At 38.7% G+C, this 21,207-nt stretch overlaps 1 long non-coding RNA gene across 1 annotated transcript in view; it reads left to right on the forward strand.

Moving 5' to 3' along the window:
* Nucleotides 1-21,207, forward strand: part of LOC311607683 — a 46,321-nt gene that overhangs the window by 18,416 nt on the left and 6,698 nt on the right. The window contains exons 3-9 of the long non-coding RNA XR_014782700.1: nucleotides 1,300-1,386; nucleotides 2,497-2,612; nucleotides 3,561-3,583; nucleotides 4,532-4,692; nucleotides 6,471-6,615; nucleotides 13,207-13,359; nucleotides 13,951-14,042. This is a non-coding gene — a long non-coding RNA (uncharacterized lncRNA). The remainder of the gene's footprint in view (nucleotides 1-1,299; nucleotides 1,387-2,496; nucleotides 2,613-3,560; nucleotides 3,584-4,531; nucleotides 4,693-6,470; nucleotides 6,616-13,206; nucleotides 13,360-13,950; nucleotides 14,043-21,207) is intronic.

The raw sequence follows: 21,207 nt of genomic DNA on the forward strand, positions 1-21,207 counted from the left end.
GTTTTCTTTTAAAGATTGAAGAGAGAGTCCCAAGGAAAAGCCCCATAATCTTTGAAATATGTGTGTGCTGTTTAATCAGTTTAAACAAATGACTGATGCAGATTTTTTATTCTGTTTATCTAGATATCTAGAACTCACTGTCTACTATCTGTCACTTAAAAAAATGTGACTCCTTGTTTTATTGAAGGCAAATTTTATTTCTGGTTTTACCTAAGTTTTTAACTATAGGTAGAGTGGGATAGAGTTAATTTTGAATTTTCAAAATTAAGAAAGAATGTAATACACACACATATACACATGCACACACACACACACACAGACACACACACACACACACACACACACACACACACACACACACACACACCAGGTCTAAATATATCTGTGCTTGTTTTTCAAAATGCAGTAGCCAGTCATTAAATTTTTCCTTCTCAGCTCTGCACTTTATCTCAACGACACTCATCTGTTAAGTATTAACATGTTGAAATATTTTTTGTGCATTTTGTGGACAGATGTCGCTGCTACAGATTTTTGACCAGCACAACGATATAAAAATATTTGTAAAACTTTCTGTGATCCAGCAGTGGCAGCCAGTGTGCTAGCTAAAGTCCTGAAGCTTGAGGTAGTTGCTGACTCAACAGTTGTTGTCTATGCAATAAGAGTCAACGTAAAGGGAAAAAGAAACCTTAGTACTTTAGGAGTTTAACAATAGCCTCTACACCTGCTGCTTTTGTTTTCTTTCTGCAGCAGAGACAGGAGACAAAGCCAGGCAGGGTATAGATAGTGGTGCATTTTCCCTCTTTCTCCAAGCTCTTGCTGCTTTTAGCAATTAAAAAAACAAATACGCAAACAAACTTTACTCTCACCTTCTTTTGGGAGATAAGAATTATTGGGCTGCACTGTGTCTTCATATTATTGGTACCTAATGATGAAAAGAAGGTAGAGGGATTTAGCTCTTAAGATGGTGTATCTGGTAGCCATTGGAGCACATGCTGTGGTAATGTTGACATGACGAAGTTTATTTTCATGTGTTCAAGCAACAACAGCAACGACCTCTCAACCTATTCTTCTTTCTTTCTTCCTCTCTTTCCCTTTTTCTCCTCCTCATCCTCATCTTCTCTCTTCTCTTCTTCTCCTTCTTTTCTTCTCCCCATCTTTTCCTCCTCCTCCTCCTCCTCCTCCTCCTCCTCCTCCTCCTCCTCCTCCTCCTCCTCTTCTTCTTCTTCTTCTTCTTCTTCTTCTTCTTCTTCTTCTTCTTCTTCTTCTTCTTCTTCTTCTTCTTCTTCTTCTTCACCCTAGTTTGGCTAGAACTGACTACATAGACCAGCCAGGCCTCAAACTCACAGAGACCTGCCTACCTCTCCTTCCCCAGTTCCAGGATTAAAGGTGAGTGCAATTGTGCCTGGCTCTTTGTTTTTGTTTTTGTTTTCTTTCTTTCTTTCTTTCTTTCTTTCTTTCTTTCTTTCTTTCTTTCTTTCTTTCTTTTTTCTTTCTTCCTTCCCTTTCCTCTACTTTAAAAATTGATATATATTTATTATTTTTTTATTTTACATTAATTGTTGTTTTGTCTGCAGGTATGTCTGTATGAGAGTCTTAGATACATTGGACCTGGAGTTACAGACAAATGTGAGCTGCCAAGTGGGTGCTGGTAATTGAAGCTCTGGAAGGTCAGCCAGTGCTCTTAACTGATGAGCCATCTCTCCAACCTGGTGGAAACTATAAAATGACTATGAGTTGATTAAGAACCTCATAAAAAATGCTGATTCTGGCTCAGTGGCTGTAGTAGAGCTTGCCCAGGTCTCTAAGAAGTTTCCAGGGGCTATGCTGCTGGCACATGCACGCCACGTTGGACGGTGAGTCGCTTGTGTGTCTTGCCTTCATTTCCTAGGTTTTTCCTTTGGAAGCATGTTTTGTTCTGCACTTCTTCTCTTCCCTCTGTAAGGCTATCCTTTTCAGCCTGTAGTAAGGAGATGAGCTGACTTAAGAAACCAAACACAGTAGAGAAGCAGCTACCCTTTCCAAGCACTTTACCAGGAAGAAAGGAACACCATGAAGTGGTTCTTCAGACCACACACATTTTCCCTTTCCCTACTGGGTAAGCTGGGAAGAGAAGAGAGTTTAGTTATCAAACTATTAATTCATCCCCTCAAGATTCTGTTTTGTTGTCTTTGAGTAGTTTACATTCTAGAAGAGTGAGACAGATGATGAACATATATATATATATATATAAAACATCTCCATGTTTTGCTGAGGTGGATAAGGACAAATGCCACTAAATGGAACCCTAAGATTATGTAAGATGTGACCAACTGACTTGATTAGCTTAGTAAAGGGTGGGTGCTGAAATCCTTTCTCCATCTGGCAGCATGCTTTCAAGGTGTGGCCTCAGTTGTTTCTCTTTCTCCTCTGCTTTGAGGGCCCATGACTATTGTGTCTCTCTGGTTGTACTTCACACGTTCAACGACATTAAGAAATGTTCTCCTGGGGTCTTACCAGGTGTGGTCTTTACTTTGTTCCATGACATTCAAACTTCCTATCACCAGTGACAGATGACAAGCTCCTTGAAGAAATCCACTCCTGAAAACAATTCAACGGAAAATGAAGTAAAGGGCGTAAGTGCTGTGGAAGTCAGGCTTTCGGTTCCTCCTTCACTGCTCAATGTTCTGGGGCTCTTTGGGTTTTTCAAGGTGACAGAGTGAGTTCTGGAGACTTGTGGGGGGATGGGAGGGGGATTGGTTTATTGGTAGTGGATTGCACAATACCTGCCAAGTACTCACGAACTGTTTCTCTCTCTCTCTCTCTCTCTCTCTCTCTCTCTCTCTCTCTCTCTCTCCTCTATTTTTAATAAATAAGAGGGCCAATGATTAAATGTTAATCTGACATTGTATATTGAACAAAATGCACTTAAGTATCCTTTCTCATTTTGAACCACTGTTCCTGGGGCTGCAGGGAAGTAGGATCCTGGTTTAAAGGAATGACATACTGTTATGATCCTTGCTATCAGTGTGGGTCTATTAGTATGTATACCTTGGTCTTAAGGGGAGACTCTATTCCAGGGTTCTGTAATTGTGCAGTAAATTAGACTTGCCGCACTCAGATGGGGTTTTCACAGAGTCATCAGCGAGTCACCAAAGAACTTATTCTGAAATCCACTGTAATAGCTATTTGTTTTAGGATTGACTCTTTGCTATTTGAATATGTCTTTTCTTTTGTTTTCATTATAAATGTATTAGACACACTTCTGGGTCAAGATTAAAATAATGTCCAACTAACTGAGTTAATTTGATACAGTGACACACACCATTCCAAAGTGGCTGTGCTCCGAGTCTCTGGCCCAGGGATCTAAAATGGCTGAGAGTCTCTTGACTCTGATTTCTTCATCTGTGAACTGGGCAGTGTGTTTCACTCGTACAGAGCAGGCTAGGACCGTCAATTAGGTATTTGTTTAAAGGGCCTTGATAGCTTGAAAGAATGACCTTTTATAAAAACAGGACACATGGTATTTATCCTTGCAGTATTTTCTTGATTCTAATTATAACTTACTTTTTTCTAACTCACAGAAGGAGACCGGAAGAGGGAAAATGTGAGTACAGAAAGTGTCCCTTATTTCTATCACAAAAAGATTTTACAAAGCTGTGGGGGAATGTTACACTATGGCCTAGCCTGATCCTGGGTGGGTCTACTATTAAATTACTGTGTAAACATGATAGCAGATCCTGTCAGAAATCTCCTCAACTCTTGGGGAGTTGGTATATGAGTCTATGTATGTAAACTTAAAATTCAGGAGCTGTCATGATGAGACAGCCTTTTATTTTATTTTAATTTTTTTGTAATTTTTTAAAAGATTTTTTTTACTTTAATTTCATTCTTTCCTAAGGAAGGAAATGGAGATTTTAAGTTATGCGACACTCCCCAAACTGCAGCTATTACTCTAATCACATTACACTGATTATTACTTTGCGTATGGAATGGTTGTAGGAGGCTAAAACCACCATTTCCAAAACAGTTAATGAAATTAAAATGAATCTTAGTGAGCCACGCTGAGATTCTAACATCCCTTTTAGTATGAGATGCGTATGATCTATCTGATGGAAGCTTCCTTATACTAGACACTATGTTATTAGGGTCTTTGTGTCTCTCAGTGTTCTGGGGTTTAAAAGTGGGCACTGGCTAACTGCTTACATAAGTAAGCAGGCTATTGGAAGGCTATAAGGTGGCCACAAGGAAAAGGACAAATGGCCAATGTTCAGAAAGTTCCAGAATAGCAGAACTGTGGGGGATCCATGTAACAGAGTGAAAGAAGTCTACTCATAGTCCCACTGTAGATCCAGCACCTGGTTCCTGCATCTTTCAGAGGGGCTGACTAGGCTGTGCCTCTACCTAATGCCAGAGAAGCTGGGTGGGTAGGCATGAATAGAATATTTTGATGGACAGAGTGCTAAGATCTTTCAAGATGTGTATAAAAGAAAATGATTGCTTGCTGAAAACTAAAACCAACCAACCAACCAAGAGCCTCCCTTCCCCCTTAAAGAAAGCCAACAAGAAGAAAGTAAAACAGAGGAGGAAGAAGAGCCTAGTTACCAAAAGAGGGCTCAGAACAGACACAAATGTATGCATGTCTTGGAAGAGCTCCGCGTCTGAGGCTTTCCTCGTGGAAAGGACTGAGAATCAGGTCGACTGATGGCATGCAGTGTGAGTGCATACTTCTTGCTGCTTTAGTCATCCAGTTATGTTTAGATGTTCATATCTCATTCAAATCAGCAAGAAATACCACAACAGTAATAAATGGTTTTATTTGGTTTGGCTACACGGATTCCTTAACTCCTTGATTCTCGTTGTCATATGGCCATGAACTTTCTGAAGGAAAACCAGAGATTTATTTATATAAAATACAGTACACTGACTGTTGGAACTGTGGCTCCCTAGGTGCTTTATCAGAAAGGGTACTGAAAATCAAGCTGTCTGTGTCTCTATCTTTTCTTACTAGCTCCTTTCCTCACCTGTTCCATCTGTATCAGCTGGGTGGTCCTCAGCCTAAATGTCTGAGCAAGAAATAAGATTGGTAAAGAATCAGGCCGAAGAAACTGTGTCATCACATTAACTTGTATGGCTTACTGAGGCATCACTCTAGTCACAGCTTCAAATAATAAGGACCATGTATACTTAGGCATAGAGCTCTCCTCTTGACTTTAAATGCAAACATTCTGGACAAATTTGTACTAAATAAATAAGAACACTCACTGTGGGAAATAATAAGCAAGTAAAGTAAATGCATGCAGCTAGCTTCTTAGCTTAACTTAACTGGAATTTTTTTCTTCCTAAATGTATCACATAATAAAAACTGATTGCAGTAGGCCATACAGAATAGTTGTGTGCTGCCATGTTGTCTTGAGCCAAGGGAGCAGGAGGGGAGTTGGTTGATATGTGATCAACAGAGGCCAAGTGGCCCTTCTAGGAATGGTGTCTTCTGTCTGAGTTTAAACCTCTGTGAGTGGGAATTTAAGGATTAAAAATCAGGAAGACCTTCAGTGTTAGGGGCAATTCTTACATCTTTAAATTATCCAATTCCTATGACTCTTTAGGGGGAGCTTTTGGGAAATTAAAAAACTATTTAAAATAATATTCACGCACACACACACACACACACACATTTACTTTTCTTGAATTTGGACTTGCTAAGTGGGGAAGGAAAATAACAAGAGTTCAATTCTTGTGTAACCAGATTTAGTGTTTCTATGTGGACTGTTGAGCTCACAGTAAAAGTATGAAACTAATGAGTATCAGAAACTGTCCAGACTTTTTCTATACACTTGACTATGGATTCTGTCCCTGGCATTGCCTGCTGGTTCTGATTTTATGGTTTTCTATTACATTTGTGTTTGAAAAGCTTATATCTTTTTCTGTTTAAAAAAAATCTTAAAGCCAGCTCCTAGGACGCTTCCATCCAGTGAAACAACTGAGTTCAGAAGGAATTCCAAAAAAGCTACGTCTTTCTGTCATTGACGTGATCGTGTTTTGACCTACTTATTTCAGTGGGCAAATGAACTTAGTCATCCCAGAGCCTTGTGTGCCTTGGTGACTGATACCTTACAAGGATGCCCCAGGCGAGGGAACATAATTTTTTAACCAAAGAACATTATCTTATAAACAATGGTAGATTAAAGATTATGTATATGTATATATTTAAAGAGTGTTAGACTCACAAGTTCTGTATAGACAGGTTACTTAACTCACTAATAAAATGTTTTAGTGACTTCTGTACTGGTTTTTATAATGCTTGGACCTGTGAAAATTAAACTATTGACCATCTAAAAGTGGAAGCATTTTTCTTCCCAGTTAGCAGATAATTCAACTTGCTTTCATGTGAATTGCTTCTCTAGAAATGATTCCGTCTTTGGAATTGAGTTAAAACTGCACATTACATATCAAATACAGTTTTTGAAACTCTCTTTCTATTTTGCATATTCTAGAATGTTCCCAAGGAAGTCCTTTTGATCTAGGAGCTTCTTCCAGGTAATATGAAACCAAGGGCCTTAGGTGATGCACTCACGTACTAGCTTGCTTAGCTTCCTCGGCTTGGTGGTTCCATAATCTTCACACTTGGCTGCATCTAAGGTGAGTTTATAAAACCAGAGTGTTCAGTTAATCAGTGAACTTGGTGTTCCACCTGGATTCCAGGAAGAGCTGCCAAGGCCGTCCCAAGCTTTTATTGAGAGGTGGAGTGTACAAAGGTGCCTAGTTTTCCTCATAGGCCTATTTCCTGTAAATCAAAGTGTCTCCCCTCATTCTTTAGGAAACCAATTCTAATTTGCTGATTTATATTTCCATTAAATTTAGTTTAAAAAGTCTTGTAAAGGATTTTTTTAAAAAGCCGTATTTAATGTTATTCACGTGCATTAGCTATGCATATCAATTAAGAGGGCACATAGCCTCACACTTGGTCACTATTTACATCGTGGAAATTAGATATTTTACCAGCTGTAAAAACTGAAATACTTTGGCGATAGGCAATGAACGCACCATCAATAACTAGAGATAGTAGCCAGGGCTGGGATGTAGCCTAGCATGTGCATCACACACATACACTGAATATGCAGAAGCCACCTGGACACAAATGACCATTAGAAGTGCTCCCCACTGCTTCCTCAACTGTGGGTCTCCACCCTGTGTCAGGCCAGCTAACAGAATGTAGGGCTTATGGAAAAATTCGAAACAGTAAAAGATTTCTGAATGCAGCAACTTAATACCAATTCAAAATCAGGTGCATGATAGATCAATGGTGCTCTCAGAGGCGTTGCCGCATTCTGCGCATTTTGTGATGGCATTTTAGGCCTGGTCCTTGACTTTTGTGTATGTTAGGTAGATGCCTACTTAAGCCTGGGCACTTCCTACTGTCTGCATATACCGTCACATCCCAGCTTACCAAGGACTGTTGCCTGAAACGCCCAGGCTCACACTCAAGACTACTGTGTATTGTCAATTGCAGCACTGCTACTGTATTCACAAAGCTTTCTGCCTTCATAGAAACAAATGTGTTAATTATCTTTAATATATTTCCTACCATCGTTCTTCAGCATATACATTTCAAATTAGTACATCTTCAGATTGTGTTGTTAGAATGTCTGATTTTAAAAATTACTGTTTGAGTGGCTGACAAGTAAAAAAGTTACTACAATGAGTGTTAGTTTGGGCTTAGGACATAAATTTCACAATTTCTGAAATGGCCCTAAACAGACCTTTGTTGTTTTAATATATTTCTAAAAAGTGCCATCCTCAGCATTGATGAGTATAAAATCAAATTAGCAGTCTCTGAAAATATTGAACCTGTTGTATGTCCTGCATTGTCAAATATTCAGCCAAGATTTAGTTCTTTATGTAAATTAAAATAAGCAAATCTATCTCTTAATATGCAAAAATTCTTTCATATTTAATCATATATAATATTAAAAATTCTTTATGATTCATTTACTTGTGAATGTTCAATTTGTATACCTATCTTAGAATTTCTTGCAAAGGCTGTTGCAATGGACAAAGTTTAAGAACTCCTTGGCTGAAACATTCTTTGACAAAAAGTAAATCATGGCTCCTTCATGCTGGATTCTGCTCAACTGTTTTCAGTGGAACATTGTGTTTAAAGGTAGAAGCACTGAGGGAGGGAGCTACAACCAGGATGTAAAATGAATAAGTAAATTAATAATAATAATAATAATAATAATAATAATAATAATAATAATAATAATAATAAAGCAGAAGACAGAAAGCATGGGTTCAAATCTTCCATTATTCCTTATCGGTCATGAGGTTTCAAAATAGTTATTTCACTAGTTTCCTTATCTCTAACATATTGTAGCAATGTCTACTTCATCAAAAGATTACAGTGTTTAGTATATTGCCTAGGTGAAATAGTAGTCCATTAAGTGATATTTTTCTTGTGAGTACATGGAATTAGTTTTGTTACCAAATGTATTTACCCACTTAAAAATTACTTCTTACAAAAGCTCTTAGTCTGCACTTTGATATCAGTTAATGTGGCAGACCCTGGTGGCTGTTTTAAAATACTAGGAATCACTCATAAAATAATGTGTAAATTTCAGTCAGAAATGATTATCACTAACACCTTTGCAAATTTCATTCAGATTTTTAATAAACATGCCATACATTTATTCTAAAAGTATGACTAATAACATATATCCAGACTTCAGTCTTCAAAAACAAAAATTTTAGATGAATGTAACTGATTTGCATACTCTCTTATTGTTGGATATTTAGCTTGTTTGTAATATTTTCATTATGGAAAGCATCATTGCCACAAACATTTGTCTACATGTCTATTTAAAAGTATAATTAATATTGTATTTAATATATGCATATTTTAAAAGGATTTAACAGAAGACTTTTCTGAAGACTTGTAGCAATTTATTTGCACTTCAGTGTTTTCTAATACGTTTGTCATCTTCAAATCGCAACTTTTAAAAGTTCTGACCTGTTCTGAAGGCCGTTGTTGGAGAGCTGCTCTCCACGCCCAGCTCCCCGGCTGAGCAAAGCCTAAAAAGAGGGAGTTTTTGAACCACAGACTGATGGGAACCTCAGCATACAGGGCTGCTTTGAATATATGTCTATGTTGTTTCCCTGACTAGAATTGCACCCAATCATAGCAAAAAATTACCCAGTATTCTTCCCCCACCCACCCACACACATACAGAGAGTTTTGACCTGTTACTATCAAAATACAAATGAACAAATTCCTGCCAATTTCTAGCATATTTAACACACACATGCACAACTATCATACTTTGCCATGGCACATCTTAAACCAAATAGATATTTTATTTCTGAATGAAGGGACTAAGAAAAGAATTACACAGTTAACTTTTTAAAACTACAAGACTTAAAAAATGGATAAATGCCGGAGAAGACGAGTCATTCATGTCTCTGCCTTCATTCGGAATGTTAGTGGCCACCAGAATGGCAAAATGGACCATTTTGTTTGCACATCAACTCGACCCTTTATGTGAGATATATTTCTTTGGTTACTGTGCACAGATGACTCTTTAGCCAGTGTGTGTTTACTGGACACAATGGGCGTTTGCCAGCGGAATATACTGCACATGCAGCCTGATTTCAGGATTCAGTTCTTGGTTCTTCAAATTTTTTTCAAGACCCAAGTGGATGTTCGGCCTCATCCTGGCATCCTGAGCACATCAGTGACAAAAAAAAAAAAAAAAAAAAAAAAAAAAAAAATTGACATATTGGTGCAGGAAGACAGCAACATACAAGGTCAACACATTTCATAATACATTGAAGGTGATATAGGAAAAAGAGTGAAAAAACGAGATAGAGTTGGGATGTGAGCAGTGGTTCACACTTCTACATGTGTTTTCAGAAACACAAATTAGAAGGAGGCAAGGAATTTGTGATTGCCTAGGGCAAACGTTTTCCAGGGTGTCTAGTCCTGGGAGTTCAGGTATATCTGTTTGACTGGTGTATTGGATTTTTAAAAAATCTGGGGCTGGAGAGATGGCTCAGTGGTTAAGAGCACCGCCTGCTCTTCCGGAGGTCCTGAGTTCAATTCCCAGCAACCACATGGTAGCTCACAGCCATCTATAATGTGATCTGATGTGCCCTTCTGCAGAAAAAGCACTCGTATACCATAAATAAACAAATAAAAATAAATAAAAATCTGAGGAAGATGGGACTGAGGATATAGCTCAGTGGTAGATTATTTGTCCAACACAAGCAAGGCCATGACTTCTATTTCTAGAAGAAACAAAACAGAACAAACTAACAAAGATGCTTGAGATCTGAGAGCTTATTAGAAGAAAGAGCAGATTGTCACATGTCACATGAGCCACTAAAGGGGAGGGAGAGAATGTTGCATGGTGGTTCTTTAGAAGTCTAGAAACTTAGAACTGTGCTATACATCCACATTTAATTAGCATAAACTATGTCATAGTGGAGAAGACTCACATTTTTCTCATTAAAAAAAATCCAGGACAAATGGACAGTGTCACTTAGAGTGGAGAGAAAAGTCATAGTGGCTGTTCAACCTCGAGAGCCCAGGCATCTTGACTCCTATCACCTGGCACTCTTCACTTGCACAACCTTCAGACTACTAAGAATATCATCCGGATGGGTGTCCTTTCTTATTGTACTAGTGACCTGTGTGCACAAATTTCCAGTGTTCTTCAGCTATAATCACTGTGGCTGAATAGTTGTAAACAGTGTTTCCTTGTTTATTATTTTTTTCTCCTCACTCATTCTCTGCAGGAATGAGGGTATTTGGTCTTGGATAGGAAATGTTTGCTTTCTGGGTAGCCAATATGCTGGGGCACAGTCTGATGGGGAGAAAAGATTTCTAGAAAGGTGTTTGGCTCTAATGGCCAAATCATAAACTGTTAATCCATTAAGTCCTGTTTCCATATGGGATAGGCAATGAAATGGTATTACCTATGTCTAAAGTGCAAGAGGGAAATCAATGTACGTTGTTTTCTAATTTAATGAATGTCCTCTCTCAGATCTCAGCTGTTGCTATCCCCCACCCCACCACCCCACAACATTTTATATCAGCATGACTTAAAAAAAACACTTTAAAAAAAAGTGTGGGATCTTCTTGGATCTTTAGAGAATGGTTTCTTGTAACACTGTGTGTACAATTTTAAATGAATCATTTGTTATTCTGGCTAAAAAGGGATATGCAATCAGGACAGAATAAAGAGAGTAAGGATTCCTCTAAACAAAGTGTTAGTGAACAAAGGCCTATTTTACCACCTGCTAGGATTTCAGAAACTGTAGGGAACAGAGACAAGGTTAGAGCCACATTCTGATTTCAGTTTTATACAAGTTATGAACATGACCTTAAGTCACTTAATGTTCTCAACTCATTGATGTTGGTATCTCAAATAAGAAAAATAATTTTGTTTTGCATGCAGCATCATGGTGATTGCTAACATTAAAATAATTATATGTACATTCAGGTGCTTTGGTAACCAAGTCAGTAACATTGAATTACTTTTGTGGCAGCACTTAGCTATCATAGGTCCTACTGCTAATATTGACACTGAGGGACAGGTTTAACTGTTTTCACAAACTTCACTTTTGGCAACCGAGGGAACATTCCATAAGAATTTAAAATTCATATAAGAATGAAGAGTATCCTAGAATATTTTAGAAGACGCTAAGCAACAACTATGCAGCAATATTCTCATTCTTCTTCCTACAGTGTTTCTCTCAGATTCATAGTCCCCATATATAAGGAAGAGACATAAGGAAGTGAGTTTCCCAGACCTCCTGGAATGCCTTTTGCCTGCTCTTCATCTGAATTTATGAACCCCTCAGGAGTTGACTCTAATTATAGTACTAATGCTTTCTTGTGTGAAAATCTTAATAAAACCCAACAAATATACTGGATAGCTCATAGAAAAAGGTCATGTCCAGTAGACTCTCAAAGCAAATTCCAATGTTTTTATTCTACATTTGAAGATAAAATGTCAATCTACAGAAAGTATTTGTATTTTAGCATACAGCACAGAATCGGTATACATAATTACTGATTTGCTCTTTATTAACTTTTTTTTTACCATTAACTCATATAAGCACTCGTTTTGAAATTAACTATAGTTGATACAAAAATATTTCTAAGATCACAACTGGAAGCATATGACACCATAGTTGAACAGCTATGAATATCATATCTACCTGAGTTGAAGACACATGGAGGTTGCTGAAATTTGGTTATCTGAAAAGTTGGGTTAAAGACACATCCTAGTTTGTTTGCTATGAGTGTCCAATTGGAGTCCTGTCCTAGTGGTTAAGTGGTGCTGTGTATCAGTGCTACCCAGCACAGCTAATATAATTCATTTATTAGTTCTTTTCCAAGATACCAAGACACTGGGCGTGGTATTGGTGATCTTAGCTAGATCTGAGCGAGAGGCATGAGCAATGCAAGAGAAACAAAAACAATCAGAATGATGCATTAAGCCGTGTCCTCTTCCTAGACAAATTTAGCTTAGTCAATGTATTTGAGTACATGTGGAGTGCTGACTAGTGTGCAGCTTAGGCAAGTCCAGTGATGCTTTGGACATTAGACTAAGCATCCGAGAGGTCCACACATTTGCTAAGTGTCATTATCATGGTAGATGTGAATGATTGAAGTCAGGAATTCTCAAGATTACAATGTGCCACCTGTGAAGCCTTGGAGCACGGGTTCCTCGGTCTTCTCCAGGGCTTCTGCTCAGGCCAGGGCCAACAAATGGTACACGCCAGGTGATACAGATAGTAGATATTTGATAGATGGACTATATTTTGTGACTTTCTGAAAGCAGTTCATCTCCATATATGCATTTTATAAGGCATCCGATCAAACTGTATAGTCCGGTAATTGTGAATTGCTTTTTTCTCTTTTCCCTCCCCCATATAACAACTAATGAACTTGTAGTATAGGAAAGCTTTTGACGGTGACCAATGGTCAATCAAGCACAAAGGGCTCTAGCTATTGCGTTCAAGAAGCATAGGCCCTGGTGAGAGATGCACACAAGGATTACAATGCTATGCTAGCTCAAATTAGATAAGAAGGAATTAAGAATTGGGAAGAAAGTTAAAGTTTTTCTTAGGTTACAGTGAAGTCATCTCATATGTTTTTTTTTTAATTAGTCTCCATCTACTCTTGTAACTAACTCTGTATCAATTTATTTTTCTGGTGGGAAACAGAAAAGGTTCAGGGCTTGTTTCTCTATTGGAATTAATAAATGGTCAAACTAGAATTGGAATCAAGATTTGCCATCCACAATGCTGGACCCTCTGCAAAACCATGCTGCTTTTCATGGAGAAAGAAGGAAAAATAAAAACGACGCCCGCAAAACTGTGAGTGACATTTCACCAGCTGTAACGCAAGGATTTCTTACTATATTAATATGCTCAAGCTACTTCTTGTCCTGAGTCTAGATTCTAAAGTCAGGGCACAAGGGTGACTTCCAACTGGTGCAAATTACCTTAGACATTGCTGCATCACTCATGCTTCCCTAGGAAATGCAAAGGCAAAGTGAAGCAATGTCAGACTTGCATTTCTGCTCTCCTTTAGAGAAACACAGTCATTGAGGGGCACACTGGCAAGGCTGTTGTTTGACGTAAATCTAGTTACAGTTAGCAAAACTTACTTTGTATAGTTAATATAACAGGGGCATTGTTTATTTGGCTTTTAGCTCTCACAGTAACTCTAAGAGAGAGGTATTTCCTCCACTACCCTTGTTGCAGAATGTAGAAATATAAATTGGAGATGTGCTTCCCTGATCGCAGATGACTGGCCCATGGACCTGCCTGTCAGCCTCTGCTCTGGCCAAATAGATCCTTCCTGTTGGTGAGCTCACCAGGTTCCCTAACCATGTGGCCTATCCCTCCACCTCAGCCTCACTTCCTGTTTCATATCCATCTTGCATTTTCCCTCTTTTCTTCAAGGTTCCCTAAGGCCTGCCTTCCTTCTCAGTCCCTACGGGAGCCTAGCACATCAGCATCTAGGGATCATCTACAGAATTTGCATAATTAAGTCTGTAAGTAAGAAACAAACTCTTATTTTAGAAAGCGTTTAAGACCATGTGACTCTTTTAGTGTAAACACAATAAACACATCTTTGTTAGAGTAAAAAAAAAATCAGTTCATTGGGTTTTAAAGTTGTCAGAGCAACTGTTAAAGTTTGAAGGCTTGAAGGCTGAGGTTATGACTCGGGGTTTGATCCCAAGCAATGGAGGGGGGTGGGGTGGTGGTGGTGAAAAAAGCATTTGCAAGTATCAATTTAAAGAAAGGCTTGAAATGACTTCTTAGTTCACATCATATATAACTGATGTTTTATTTGCATAATCCCCCTTTGAAATATTGTTTTGCAACTGCCCCCCTTCCCCCCTCCAATTCTCAGTGACTCGATTACACTCATCTTGAACTGGGTAGCGGCATCTGTTTGCTTGAATGACTCAAAACTAAACTTTGACTCTGAATTGGCTTTGAATGTTAATTCTTCTCTGGAAAGTGTCCTGAGCTTTGAAGACAACAATTATCACCCAGCTATTTCTGTTGGTAGAAAAGAGCAGCCTGTGACGTTACCCAGTTCACTCTTTAACAACAATGGGACGACTCAAGGGAGTCAGTGATGAGGAGTGACATCAGACTGCCACATCTTCATTTGCTCACTGTCCTGTACTTGAAGCTAAAAGAAGGCAGTGGTGACAATTAATATATGAATGTCATCTTGGTGGCAAGAAAATCAAGACATTGTGTTAGACTCTATAGCCAAAGGAATATTCTAACAAATAAATAACACCCCAAATTCTCAATGGCTATACAAACTTGCTGCTCTTTGTGGGGACTCAACATTCCCTGTCTCTTCTCTCTTATTATACTTCCTCGCAGTATTATGAATTTAGAGTTTGTCTACTAAGTGGAAGGGAGAAAAAGATTATGAATTGGCTTTTAAATACTTCTTTCTTAGAAGGGACTGCCTGTCCCAATTGTTTGGACAGAAATGTTCAGTCCTACTCAAACTGCAGAGGGTTCTGAGCATCTAAGATGGACCAGGAAACCAGGATAGCATTAAGAATATTTATTACAGGTACCATAGCAAAATATCCCTCCAAGTCCTGAGGACACATAGGTGTGATTAAAGATAGGTGTGTAATCAATGGCACAATATATTTTCCCCACAAGCTTGCATGGTAAACTTCCAAAAAATTTCTCCTATATTATATTGGCACAGAGACCTCTGAAGGAAAACAGACTAATCTCCTTATAGTCCAGAGTAAATAAATACATTTTTACGAGATGTTTTATAAGGTAGTCAAGGACTTTGCATTAAGGGCTCAGATTTGAATCCCACTAGGTATAAAATTGTCAAGTGCACATTTACATGTTTCTAATTTTGTTTTGTGCAAGGCTTAGTGTAGGAATTAAAAGTTAAAACAGAATTAAGGCAACATTGATAACTCAGAAAAAGTATGTGGGAATCTGGACATGTGTTGTAAAAGTTAAACTGTCAAGGGACAGTGTCATTTTACATATCTTGGTGTGTGTTATCCTGGCAGCCACAGTTGACATCACTTTTTCATTATGGCATGGCGATCAGTCTGTAGGCCTCACACATATCTGTATACGGTCTTGCCTCTAAGTTTTCAAAGTAACAGAAAGCAGTGTAATTGTGTGGGTAATTCAAAACAACCAGAGTACAAGTCTAAAACTGTACTTTTATGATGGCAGTGCAGGTTATCAAAATGACAGGGTGTCTGGAGGGGACCCTCGCATGCACCCAGATTAAACGAGTCCATTAGTTGATTGTTTTTGCTATGAAGATAAGTAGAGAAAAGTATAATAATGCTGGCGTTTAAGTGGACCTAATTAGGCTTCAAGTTTAACACTCCATTAAGATGAATGGGGAAGGGTCACCCCTGCTCAGGCTGTGGCATTGTCTTAGCGTGTCTGGATATTGCCTCTGAAGACAACAGTCTGTCAGCGCACGTTCTCACAGTCACCCCTGGAAAGCAGACTGGAAATTTAATTCTTTTAAAATTAAATCTCAGGTTCTGGAGGCCACAGTCAAATCCATAGGGAGACCTTAAATCCTGAAGGTCTGCAGCTGTATTAGTCATAAACAACAACAATAGTAAGGATAAGTCTTTCCCACGAAAACTTGCAGGCGCATACTTCAGTGTTTCCCCCCCCCGAATACGGTCTGGAGAAACTGACAAGCCCAGTTTACTCCTGAAGGCCATTGGCTGTAGAAAGGGTGGGAGACTTGACTAGAACTACAGCGCATGTCAGAAATAACATTGCGGGACTACATCGTTTCGTGGTTGCAGTTGCTCACCCTTCACAAAAGGCAATAAGGCAATAATGAATGCATAGGTACCTCTGACAAGCCTGAGAATCGGAGCGCAGAACAGCACGAGGGACCGGTTTTAGGGGAAGTGATAGCGTGAATCCTGTTCTCAGCCACGTGGAAATTTGGCTCTGTAGTGTGTGAGTAGGAGAGAAGCTTTGGTCATATGGTTAAGGCAAGGCACACGGACATAGCCTTAACCGCGAAGCACAGGGACCATGTTTCTATTCGTCATCCAAAGAGCACTAAGTTTGTCTTATGTCTTCCGGTGACTGCCTCAGAAACTGTTCTCTGGAGAATGCGACTGTAAACCGAACTGTCTCGAGAAGAATGTCTGTGCCATGATCCTTCTGACTTCTAAAGCATCACCACATCGTTCACTGAGATATGGTTTCAGGACTGGTACTTTACAACTCTGGCTGTGTTGGAGACTTGATAGGTGCCCCCTGGATACACATGCTCTTCTCCTGCCGAGTTTCAGAATCAGTATGCCAAATATGTTCTGCTTATCAAGGTTCTGCGTTTTATGGCTTTGCAAGTTTTGAAGATTAGAGATGCCTTGGTGTAGAATTGGTGCCATGTGGATCCAGCGTGCATCGGAACCATCCTTAGCTGGCTCTGCTTGTGGAACTGCAAGTTTTAGACCTGTTTATATAGACTCCAGTTCCAATTTTAAAAAGTGCCAGTCTTTTTAGAATTGAAAATAAACCATGTGCAGGATCATTCACCTTAGGAATTTGCAGTTGGATTTAAGAAAAAGTAGTTCTGGCAGTGGTGGGGGTGGTGCACATTTTTAATCCCAGCACTTGGGAAACAGAGGCAGGAGGATTTCGGGTTTGCAGGCCAGCCTGGTCCACACAGGTAGCGCCAGGACAGCCAGGGTTACACAGAGAAACCCTGTCTCAAAAAACAAACAAACAAACAAACAACTCAGAAAAACAAAACAAAACAAAAGAAGAAAAAGAAAAGGCAGTTCTGGGGCTTGGTAGTTGTGGCACACACTCAAGAGGCAGAGGCAGGCAGATATCTGAGGTGGAGCTAGCCTGATCTACAGAACAAGTTCCATGATAGCTAGGAATATACAGAAATCCCTGTCTCAACAAACAAGCAGGCAAACAAACAGACAAACAACTTTTCAGAATAACTTTGCGCATTGTGCTGGGATTCTTACTCTCGAACCCTTGTTGGTGATGCTCTGCAGCTTGGCCATTTCGAATAAGAAAGTTTTCTTGTGTTGTTACTTCCTTTCTTCCCGTCTTGCAGCGTTCTACTGCAGTCGGTATTAAATCTAGACGTTGAGTAAACACCATCTATCTTGCTCTGCTGTTTGACAGCATCCAGATACCTTAAGCAACTGTCTATGCTAATCCTTTGGTTTTTTTGTTGTCACACACTTTAGGATATAAGGAAGTTTTCAGAAATATGGATTCAGAGCATTCCCTTAAGCTCTGGAGTCACAAGAGTTTAACTTAACTTTGTACACGCCCAAACTTACTACCTCATTACTCTCTGATAACTCCTATTACTTGAAAATAAAATGTATTATAAGTCTATTCTTTCTCATAGCACATTCCATGTTTTAAATCATTTTAGGTTTAGGGGAAAATCAACTTAATTTAGGTTTATTCTAATTAATTTTGAAATTCACTTATAGTTTGCTTTACTCTTAAATTGGCCCTTCAATGCTATTTTTAAAAACACATTGACAAAATAAAAATATGGAAATATCAAGGAGAAATAAAATGAAGAAAAATAAGATTAAGCTGGGTAAGGTTCACTATATAAGATACACTAATGAGATTAATATATATGTATATATTTTTATGAGCCTCAAATTTAATTTAAACTTGGAAGCAGCCAACTAAAAGAAAGATCAGTTCCCTTTAATAGCATGGAAGGCATTCCTAGAATATCTCAATTAATTAGAAGAAACTCGATGATTCCTGGTCTGGGTTCTGAGGGAAATCCATCCTATTAATTTTTATAAGAAGATTTTTAAATAATCACCATCTTTAGCAACAGCCTACCTCGCAGTGCAGGCTGGTCTGGAACCTTCCATCCGCCTGACTCAGTTTCTCAAGTAATGTTCTTTAGTGAATTCCTCAATAGGTTGCAAAGTTGTTGTTTTTTTTTTTTTTCCTTTTTTCACGAGGAAATGATAACATGTCCAACTATCAGTGTCTGGTACTGAGTTCCTAACTAAGCGCTTGTTATAAAATGAAACGTAGAGCTGCATGTCCTTGCCCCAAGGCTCTCACCTTCCAAAGTCAGATTGGAGTCCTAACCCCTGTCGTGTGTTACTATTGCCTTATGCAGAACTTGAGATAATGAATGTACTTATCTCTCACAGTTCACCTGTGGTGATGAGTCACAACAACCTATAAAACTAACACATTGCTCAACAATTAGTAAATATATAGTTGAATTTTGTGTACTGATTCATTGATAGGAAAAGGCTCTTAGAAACTTATCAATGATGCTATGATCATCTATGAAAAAAGAGTGAAGAGAACAGTGCCAGGCTAGCCTCAGCTGAATAGTGAGACTCTTAATCTAAAAAACTAACAAGGAGAAAAGGATGAGAAGGACGTACAAAATTCCATCAAATATATTTTTATCCACTTCTGTTCTCACTGGAGCCAGTATTTCAGGATAAAAATGTATTTCCTGGGTGACTAAATAATGAATACTTTATCTTCAAAAGGTCTGTTGTATATATTTAGCCACTACTATGTGTCCGTATTATTTGCAATAATGTACATCTTGCTATGTTAAGTTGGTATTCCTCTAGAAACAATAATTCAATAAATATTTATAAAAACAAGATGCACAGAAATGACCATTATTACACAACGTGTTTACAACTTTCTCTAGAGTGGCACACGCCTTTAATCCCAGCGTTTGGGAGGCAGAGGCAGGCAGATCTCTGTGAGTTTGAGGCCAGCCTGGTCTACATAGTGAGTTGACCCAGGACAGACAGAGCTATGAAAAGAGACTGTCTCAAAAAAAAAAAAAAAAGTTCCTGTCCTGAAATGCCATCACTATAAAGAGGCATTTTACACTTAATTTGCTGTGTTAGAGAACTCTTATTATATCTACTTGTGAATCCTAACATGTGTGGGTGCTCTGGCTTGCTTTTTGGTAGTCTGTTTCTTAGAACATGTCCTTTTGATATCAAGCTTTATCTTCCTCAACCATCTTGAAGAAATCAAACAGATCAAGGGCTCCCAGAGAAGAAGAGAATGAAAATTGAGCCATGAAGAAATAGTGTGCCTTGAATTTAGTAGGGGCACTGTCTACTAAAATCGTTGCAAAACCGGGTTCAGTGTCCTGAATCCTAGCTACCTTTCTTCCATCCTCCTCAAGGCCATCAGCTGTTAGGATGAGATGAAGGCAGCAGCAGTAATCTCACACCCACCAACAGATTAAGGAACTCAGAGGTTTCCAAAGAGATGGGAATAATGTGCCATGTGCTACTTTTGGGGAAAAAAATTGACATTATTTTCTATTACTTAACAATGCATTTGAAAGGCAATTTACTTTCTGTGAACAATGATACCTTCCATTTTAAAAGCAGAGATAAAATCTCTCAGATTTTCAAAGTAAGAAGTACCTTTCTGGACTAGAAATGAAGAACAAGAAGAAAACACATGACAAATTAAACAAAAACAAAGCCACGGTAAGCAGTTCACTGGGCCACGGAAACCTGGCACACTTCAATGCTGACACGTTTACATGAAGTCCTGCAGTGTTCACCCAGTCTAGGCTCATCTCCACTGTCAGAAATACAAGAGCTCACACTCACAAGGCTGCCCTGTGCTTGTAATATTCACAGGCTCTCCCCCCCAACCCCCCAAATTCGAGCAGAAGCACTCCTCCTTTCTAAAGAGCAGCATCTGGCCTCTTCGGGCGCTCATTTGCATGCCAATACTGGATTGCTCTCCCGGGCGCACAGCTATTTAATAGTGGTGCTGGTGTTCGAGCTCTGGGAACAAACCAAATGGTTTGGGTGTGCTTTTGTGTGCACTGCAGGTCGTTGCTACAGTGTGTTTATTAAGAATAGTACACATTCATTATAACAAGATTGCTCTTTTGCTCAGGGGCCATCATGGCACATTCTGTAAATGAATTAACAGTAGCATGCATTTGTGTATTATGGGCCCAGAAGATGCATTTGTTTATTAAATAAATCTGTAACACAGAAAGTATAGTTGAAAGAAACCTAAAAAATAATGAGAATGCGAGAGTGTGCACTCACAGTAGCGCTCTCTCTCTCTCTCTCTCTCTCTCTCTCTCTCTCTCTGTGTGTGTGTGTGTGTGTGTGTGTGTGTGTGTGTGTTTGAAACCTTAACATCTTGGCGAGTTTTCCTCCTTTGTTTCTTTTAAAATTACAAGAGATCAGGGGCCAAACTGTGGACTCACAAGCTGCGAAAACTGATGTAAAAAATAGAAAAGGAATTTAAATTACAGAAGTGTAAAACATTCCCAGAAGTGGGATTGCAAATTATTACCTACCTCTAGAACCATTTCATCTTAGAGTCTTTTTGTTGTTCTTAAAATGCTTTTGCTCCAAAATTATTATTATTGTATCTATTTTTAGTTTTGGCTAAAATTTAGCTTGTAATACACATATAATTTTTTTCTATTGAACTACATTTTCTTTTGATATACAAACTGCGCTTTTGAAATACAAATTCAGGGACTATTGATCCTCTTTTATTCTAACATTTTGGCCCAGGTGTGGCTAACATAAATATATTTATTAATATGAGCTAGTCTGTTGGATCTTACTGCGATTCAATAGTGATTTTGTGAAATCCCGATGTCAGTTGTTTCTAGCTGTGGCTACTCTC

Source organism: Acomys minous, assembly GCF_964271855.1.
Source record: "Acomys minous genome assembly, chromosome: 10".
Taxonomy (NCBI): Eukaryota; Metazoa; Chordata; class Mammalia; order Rodentia; family Muridae; genus Acomys; species Acomys minous.